Here is a 9,218-nt window from a genome sequence, read left to right on the forward strand (position 1 = left end):
CAGACATGCATAAATGATGTAACGTATAACCTTCTTTGAATATTATAAAAGGAATGGAATGGAATAATAGGCTTCTCCAAAAGATGGAACGTATATTATTGGAATGGAATGATGGTTTTCTTGTCAAATCACAAATATTACGCTTAAAATTATCCCCGTCAGGAGATTTGCGAGTACTATTGAAACTAACAAACCTCGTACAAAACAGCAACTCAAACGGCGTGGAACTAACACAAAGTGGATAATTTAAAGCGTAATATCTGTGACACACGCCTTTTGTTGCAAGTTGCATTCAGAAAACCTTTTATTGGAAGTTGTAACTGTAGTCATCGGTTGCATGGTTCCTGCTCGAGGGTGACAAATGTCATTCCCCGAAATTTTTCATATTTATTTTCTTGTTTTATTGCGTGCATGTCTTGCGGAGTTTTAGGGCTCTGAATTCTCGTTCTTCTGTGCATACATTGTAATAGACAGGCGGATGAAAACATTCTCACAAAAAGCACAAACTGAAACCTAAATGGTAAGTTACAGAAAAAAAAACATTTTCACTCTTTTATTGAAATTTTAATGATAGAACTTGTGATTTCTAGTTTTCTTTTCCCTGATTAAGGTTACGTTTTTTAAGTTTTGTTGTTTTGATTAAATTTTTTCCTATTGGACAGACGGAAGTGTGTCCTTTGTAGCAATATAGGGTAACATCCATCGTGTATAAAGCGCTACCAATCAGTGTATCCACCGCTCAGTCTATTTACCCATTTGTTTTAAACAGGTGATCCAGAGTAGGAGAGGGGTCGTTTGCAGACGAACTTTCAAGGGAACAATCTCTTTCAATTTTTATCTTATTATTTTCAATTTGTATGTTTCAACTTGAAAATATGGTTAAAAATACTGGAGATCAGACCCTAGGGCTGCTTTTATTTGTTCATAATTCTAATGGAGTGAATAGTGCAGAAAGCTTCACAGAGGCATTAGGTTTGGTTGCAATGGAAGCACTACAGGAGGTATCTGCTATGGAGATGATTGTTAGCATCTAAGGTGTGTATCAACTAAAATATGTACCAGTTTTTTATATTGCTTTCTTTATGACTCTTTTATGAGCTTTAAGTCATACCCCATTGCAGTAAAAACCTATATAATTAACAAGGAAATACTGCTAGCCTAAGGCTTTGTTACTGAAAGGCAACTAGTATTAGAGTTAATATATTGCCTAAATGATTGATACCATTCCTATTCCTCTTTTTCATAGCCCTGATTTATTTTTGCCTATGGTCTAAAGGAGGCGGATGGAATCAATGCATTCAGTTAGCTATACTTAAGGGTAGAGCATTTACGGCTGGACGGATTTCTTTGTAGTTCCGCCGAATAAAACAAAGAACATAAATAGCCGAATAAAGAGAGTTTAATTTTTTTTGGTTCACAGATGTAAGGAATGTTTTCAGCCATTTCAGTAATCACTAAATTGCTTTTCAGCAATTCTGGTAATTCCAAAACTGTTGGACGGTGAATTATGCATGTTTTCAGGCTTTAGACAGGTTTGACTGTTAATAATAGTTTTATTAGTCACAGCAGCAATATCTCTGTAGTCAGAATAAAAGAAAATAAAATAACAAATATTAATCACCTAGGATATTAAATTAAAAAATTGATATGGTTCCATAGGAACTTTATTTTGAAAGTGTGAGGAGCTCCCTGAATACTATAGAAGACGTAGATTTCTTCATTTACATTTCTAGATGGCCAGATTTGTTTAACCACGGTTTTCTGGGTAACACAGAGTGTGTTAATTATTAAATAAATTGGATACCTTCTAAGAGAATTCCATATTTAAATACTAAGACACTGTTTCCTTTTTGTTGACTTTATCTCATGTGGAAAATATATCTGTAGATTGTAGTGATAATTTGTGCACTTCATGTCTATTTCCTGAAAAATGTTTGTGAAAGATTGCTGAAACCTTTCTGAATACAATGCGGGGAACTTGCTGAACTCTGTTTCTCAGGAAAACCTAAAGATACCAAGGCTTCTCTAGAAAAAATTTATTAATCTGCACCAAAAAGTATCTCAGTTTGTTGTCAATATGGATACATGGAATAAACCCATAGCTCCTCAGGGACGTGGGACTTCAGATATCAAAGGAAATAATATAATTGAGTACTCAGTGTGGATCCACAACTACATTAACTGAAACATTTTAATTATGATCTAAAAACATTCCTCTATTAAATATAATTTAAAACATGATTTAGCTGCTGAAGAATCACCATCAAGGAGACTTAAAATCATTCTCAAGAAACTATCTCAAGATCAAAAAAAAAAACCAAAAGGATGCCTCTTTTCTAGGGGCTCAGTCTCTTATTCTGGTACAAGGAAATTAGGTAAGTCCATGTTCTTCACTCCTAGTGGGATGACCTGTATGGTGACATCAATAGGAGGTCAAGGTAACAATGGCAACCAAGAACACATTGAGGTCAACAAAGTTGTCAAATCAAAACCTCAACAACAAACATCCAATAACATCAATATTGCAGCTTACTAATGCACCTGAATTGAGGAGAATAGAAATGTTAAGCATACAATTTTATGATATAAATATAAGAATGTAATAGATATTGACATACATTTTCTTAAACCATATGTCAGCAACATTATCAAATCCTTGTCTGAAAATAAATGGCATTAGTAATTGCATTAATTTCATGTTTGCGATATGCAGCTTTTGAAGCCCATGTTTACTATTCTAGCTGATGATAAATCACATTCTTACCTTCTATTGATTGGAGAGACTTGGCATTAAAGATACATTGACAACAGTTACTGGAACTATCGTACTATTTCATCACACTGTTCTCGGTGAAGGCACTAAATCCTTTTTTTTTGTCCTAACAAGTTATTTATATTTTGATAGAGTTTTTTATTTTACAATGATGATAATTATTAACAAAACACTTAATTTTCAACATTCTCAGGGAGTTTGTAGAGGACATTTATGCTGCTGCATGCATAGCACAAAAGTTTCAGACATAAGGGTATGCATATGTAGCTCAGTTTGATGATGGTCCTTTGAGAGTAGAATTGATCACAAAAGATATTGTAAGGCCTTCCCTTTTCTTCATGTCTCGGCCCCTAAAACTGTGTAATCTGGTACAAGGAAGAGATGATGATTAGTGAATGTCAAATGCTTCATGTCTCGGCCCCTAAAACTGTGTAATCTGGTACAAGGAAGAGATGATGATTAGTGAATGTCAAATGCTTCATGTCTCGGCCCCTAAAACTGTGTAATCTGGTACAAGGAAGAGATGATGATTAGTGAATGTCAAATGCTTCAGAATACTTGTACAAAGTATGTATAAGCTATCCTAGTAAGCTCTTATCTTATATACGTAAAGTTGCTATAAATGCAACCCTTCATCTTAACTACTCACTCACATGTTTGCAGAAAAAATATCCAACTTTATTAGTGTGTACATAGCATTCAAGTATTTTTGGGCATTATGGGGATGGTTTATTGCTTTTTATCTAACTTGGTGTTATGCTAATTCAACCTAGGTTTTCACTGCCTTCTCTCTAGATTAAAAGTTTGAAATACTTGGATGATTATGTTTCACATCTAGGATGCAAATACCGTAGAAATAGGAAAATAAATTGTGAAGTCGTGAAAAGAACACTCACATTTAAACACTAGATGAGTGCATGTATCCTATCAGCCATTAGGTATTCTTTTAAAATTTGATTGTCTATGATTCAATATTCTCTTTCTCTTTATTTATGCTTCTCTGACTGATCATATTGTTCAAACCTGCTTAGACCTTGGGTACTGCTAAATCGTTACATTTTAACCCGCAACTTTCACTATGAAGTGCTAATTCATATTTGTTTTGACTTATTGCAAGGCTGGTGGTACAGTACAATGGGATTAACTACGAACATTTTTAACAAGCAAAACAACTCAATACGGTAACCCTCTGAACAAGACGTGGGCTGTGAAACTATGAAGTTGAAAGGGCAGACATAATAGTCAAATACAACACCTCACTAGACTAAAGGCCTATTATCTCGAATCTTGGCACATTTGCATCGTAATTTTATCCCCTCTTTACATTAAATTTTATTGGTTATATAAGTAAATAAAGCCATTCATTATTAAGAGTTATTAGTTCCTGCTGGAACTTAATTAACACTGATGATATTAGCATATAGTTTTTATTTCTGTATCTATTAAGGTAGTTTAAAACAGTGATGGTAGTTCTGATATTTTTATGTAAACATTTTTTCTCAAGGTATACCATTAGCATTTAATTTGATCAATTTTAGGCACTGTCCTCTGACGATGATTAGAAGAAGTTTGATTAGGTTTATTATAACATCTTGAAACTCTTCTCTGCTTCTTCTAGTTCTAGACTATAGAGTACTTAGATTCATGTGTCTTGTATTATGCCATACATTCACTAATTCAAAATTGACCCTTTTTTTAGATAAAGTCATTACATATTTCAATAATCGGTTTTCTCTTGATGTTCAAATTGAAGAATCTAGAAAATACTGATCTACTAAAATTGCGTTTAATCATATTTTTACTACTTTTTTTATAGAGCTCAACTCTTGGGTTATTGCTAGCACAAAAGCACTTCATAAATCACAGTTGAGTTCACTACCGAGAAATCTTCTGTCAGTTAGTTATAAATATCTGGATGTAAGTGCATCGATTCTTCAGAATGTTTTCAGCCTTAAAATGGGTCACACATGATGTGAACTGATATTGTGATTCAGAGTTATTGCTCTAAGTGAACTGGATTTAGCAACAGGAAATAAAAATTCATATAACACCAATCAATTTTTAGCCTTAAATAAGGGTAAACCCTTTGTTCACAGTTGTATATTTATTTTCCTCATAGAATAAGATGATGGTTGATATTTTTATTTAGGTACCTCGTCATCAAATTGTATTGGATCGCAATGTAATAAAAGTACACATGTTTGATCTCGAAATTGACCTATGTTAATATGATACACCAACTTCAATCCATTAACTTGAGAATTTAAATTTTCACTTACGAATGTTGCAAGTGCTATTCGCTGTTGGACAGACGGAAGTGTGTACTTTGTCGCAATATAGGGTAACATCCATTGTGTGTATAAACCGCTACCAATCAGTGTGTCCACGGCTCAGTCTATTTACCCATTTGTTTTAAACATGTGATCTAGAGTAGGAAACGGGTGGTTTGTAGACAAACTTTCAAGTGAACAATCTCTTTTAATTTTTATCTTATTATTTTCAATTTGTATGTTTCTTTCAAGTTAAAAATACTGGAGATTATACCCTAGGGCTGCTTTTATTTTTTCAGAATTCTAGTGGAGTGAACAGTGCATAAGGCTTCACAGAGGCATTAAGAAGCTTATTTGATTGCAATGGAAGCACTACCAAGAGGTATCTGCTGTGGAGATGATTGTTATCATCTAAGATGTGTATCAACTAAAATATGTATCAGACTTTGAATTTTTTATATTGCTTGCTTTCTGACTCTTTTATGGGCCTTAAGTCATATCCCATTGCAGTCGAAACCTATATAATTACCAAGGAAATACTGCTAGCCTAAGGTTTTGTTACTGAAAGGCAACCAGTATTAGAGGTAATATATTGCCTAAATGATTGATACCATTCATGTTCCTCTTGTTCGTAGCCCTGATTTATTTTTGCCTATGGTCGTCAGCCCAATTTTTCAGATTTTCATAATTTGTCTAAAGGAGGCGGATGGAGTCAATGCATTCAGAAAATTTTGCGTTCAGTTCGCTATATTTAGGGTTAGAGCATTTACGGCTGGGCGGATTTCTTTGTAGTTCCGCTGAATAAAACAAAGAACATAAATAGCCGAATAAAGAGAGTTTAATTATTTTTGGTTTACAGGTGTAAGGAATGTTTTCAGCCATTTCAGTAATCACTAAATTGCTTTTCAGCAATTTGCCAATTGCAAAACCGTTGGACGGTGAATTATGCATGTTTTCAGGCGTGAGACAAGTTTGACACTAAAGAGTAAGTAACAGGAAAAAAACATCTTCACTCTTTTCTTGAAATTTTAATAATAAAACTTATGATTTCTGGTTTTTTTTCCCTGATTAAGGTTACGTTCTTTTTAGTTTTATTGATGCGATACCGGTGGTACTGATCCGCATAGTATTGTCAATGATGCTGGTGATACCGATCCTCAAAATATCATCAATGATGGCGGTGAAATCACTGATGCCGGTGAAGCTGACCCACAAAATATCATCAGTGATGCCGCTGAAACTGATCTGCCATATATCGCCAATGTTGTCGGTGAAACTGCGTTGTTCAAAGCTGTTGAGGAAGGTCATGGGAAAATCGTTGCAGAACGTTTGCCTTTAACACTTCCACAGCACTACTGTAGGACAGATGGCCAAACGCTTGTGCACTGTGCGGTGCAAAGGTATCCTTAAAGCATCATTTAATTTTTATAGAATCCTTGAAACGCTATCTCCTCTATAATGGGTATCTTTGTATCTCCTTTATAATGGGTATCTTTCTAATTGTCCAGAAGTGCTCAAGAAGCTCATCGCTGCTAAGCCGGACCTTCTTAAACAAGCTGACTATTTACGCAGAACACCCCTTCTTAAAGGAATATCACATATTGCAAAAATTATTTTAGAGAAGACTCGTCTTCCTGTTATACAGTGGAGACAACGAGGGAAGAAATGGTTTTCACCTGGTGATTGAAAATGCAGTACAAATTTTTGACAAAATCGGGAGACGCATAAAAACCTTGATGTTGTTGGTGATATCAAAGAGGCTGATCAATGAAGCTGACAACCGAGTCAAGACGCCATTGGACATTGCGCTGGACACCATGGACACAGACTAACGCCTTTTCGAAGAAGTGATTCATTTATTTTGCATAGTTCCTTCTACTATGTTAATTTAATGCACCTTTCTTTGTTTTTGAAGCATTCCCCTGCTTTCCTTTTGAGCCCTTTTTTCCATGACAAATGCGATAGTAAAATCCAAGCAATTATTTTTGAAGTTATAAATCAAAATAGTGCGCAAGAGTTCTATACCCACATAAGCTTCAGAATAGTCAAGCTGAAGCTTTTATTTCTGTTTGTATTTTTAAATGTCACTCATAGCATTTTTGGGATTTATTCCTCCCCTGTAAAAAAGCTGAAAAAGAAGTGGTAGAAAATTTAATTTAGGCCAGTGATCTAAAACTCTCCAATCAAGGATCTTAGAACTAATGACCAAACTATCTCCCACCCAAAATATGAAGACCAGAAATCTATACAAACCCTCAGGAGTCAGGAATAGCTTCATCACCACAATGTCTATAAATCCCATTAAACGGTTTGAGGTGAACTAAATTGAGAAGGTCAATATTATGCCGCAAAAAAGCAGGAAAGTGATCCAACTGAGACACAGTGGTGGATAGAAATAGTTGAAATAAAAACTGGAAAAAAACATACTAGACACGGTGATAGAGCCAGCAAAATTTTCAGATAGAACAAGTAAAGATATTATATGTAAGTGACAAAATAACATATTTATATATGTTACAAATTTTGAAAGAAATTATGTTACAAGTTTATAATTTGTGAATCACAATCCATTTTATGATGAATCAGAAAATTTAATTCAAAAGATTGATGAAAAATTTTCTGTACTGTTTTATTCCAAAGACTTTTTACATATATTTCATTGACTAAAATTCTATGAACTTTAGTATGTTTGTATTTTATTCTAAGATTGCACGACCTAGGTTATAATCTGCATAATATATCTGGATTTCACTGTATTGTCACCGGTTCCAATGTTCCGAGTAACTTCTAGATCCCTTTTAATTGATTTTCAAATTTATGTTACAATGCTTAAAAGTTCATGGTAATAATATTGATACTGATATTTGTTAGGACCACTTTGACGCGGCATTACTTATTTGGTTTTGTTGTAGAATTTACTACAGCTTTAGCCATTCAATGTACCACTTTTCTCACACACATGTCAAGGAGAACAAGTATGTGGTGGTTATATTGAAATTTGTTTAGGTTACTAAGTATGAACTTCATGTAATAGGACACAATTTCCTGTAGCGTTAGCCAACTGTATTTTAAAACTAAATTTTACTACAAATTAGAATTTAAAGACATCAAAATTTCACAAGCATAAATGAAGTGTCAGTTTTGTTGAAGATCTGAGCCTCTGGCGAGTTTGGAGACACGTGGAGCAGGGTTGTAGAAAAACAATGAAAACTAGTTTATAACTATCATTTTCCTCAGACAGAACAGCGTCCTTTCTCTCTGCTCCTTTGTCCTCCGTGTTAAAATTTGTTTTTTTCTTTCAACTGGGAATGGTCATCTTCAAAAGCATAAAACATGGAGATTAGATTCAAAACCCTCAATTTGAATCTAATGCATGTATTCAGATGCAACGCACAGACAGGGCATAAAAACTGTTCTGTAGAAAGCCACATCAAAGTGCATGTTTTTGAGTGTTGTAACTACATTCCAGTAATTTCGTTCTCTTGAAAACTGGCTTATATTTTGTAACGTGAGTTTGAAAGCAAACTAATACCGATGCCATTAACAGAAAACATTAAGACTGGTTTTTTTTAAACAGAAAATGTCCAAAAACCCCAGCAAAATTAAGACTTACCAGTGAGAAAAAGGAAAATATCAGTGAAAATTCGATATGAAAAGTCAATACAAATCATAAGATATACATTCATTTGCTATTGGCGTGGGTTTTCGAGATCAGTTTAATTGCATTTTGTTGAGAGGAAAACGTAAGTCTGCCCCTATACATAGACTAATAATTATTTGAAACATAAAGGTTTACATTAATAAATTACCCTTCTTAAACCTTAACCTACTTCACCAATTTCATGCAATGAACTAAACACTAAATTAAACCGTCAATGATTACATATGAATGTTTCATATTTAAATTTAATTTAATTAAGAGATTCAAATATTGTTCACATCTTATATTGAGATTATAAAAGTTCATTTCCTTTAAAAATTATGTGTAGAAAATATCAATTTTCAAGCATTTACTTTAATTTAAACATAAAATGATCTACATTTAAAGCCAATTTTACAGTGTTCCTCATTTATATGGATACCTTGAATGGAAATAAATTCTTTTTGATCTAAAAGATGTGGCTTATTTTTTTGGTAGATTATATGGTTGCAAAAATCAACCTGGAAAGCCCAAA

At 33.7% G+C, this 9,218-nt stretch overlaps 1 long non-coding RNA gene across 2 annotated transcripts; it reads left to right on the top strand.

Annotated features, from left to right (window-relative positions):
- The first annotated feature begins 334 nt into the window (after positions 1-334).
- On the top strand, positions 335-7,566 carry LOC131859754 (uncharacterized). 2 transcript variants are annotated; one of them, XR_009359334.1, is made up of 6 exons: positions 335-520; positions 663-1,035; positions 2,714-2,850; positions 2,967-3,340; positions 5,903-6,443; positions 6,552-7,566. It is a non-coding gene; the product is annotated as an uncharacterized LOC131859754 (long non-coding RNA). The 2 variants fall into 2 exon arrangements; XR_009359333.1 differs by having other exon boundaries at positions 770-1,035.
- The last annotated feature ends 1,652 nt before the right edge of the window (positions 7,567-9,218 follow it).

This window comes from Cryptomeria japonica, chromosome 11 (assembly GCF_030272615.1).
Source record: "Cryptomeria japonica chromosome 11, Sugi_1.0, whole genome shotgun sequence".
Lineage (NCBI taxonomy): Eukaryota > Viridiplantae > Streptophyta > Pinopsida > Cupressales > Cupressaceae > Cryptomeria > Cryptomeria japonica.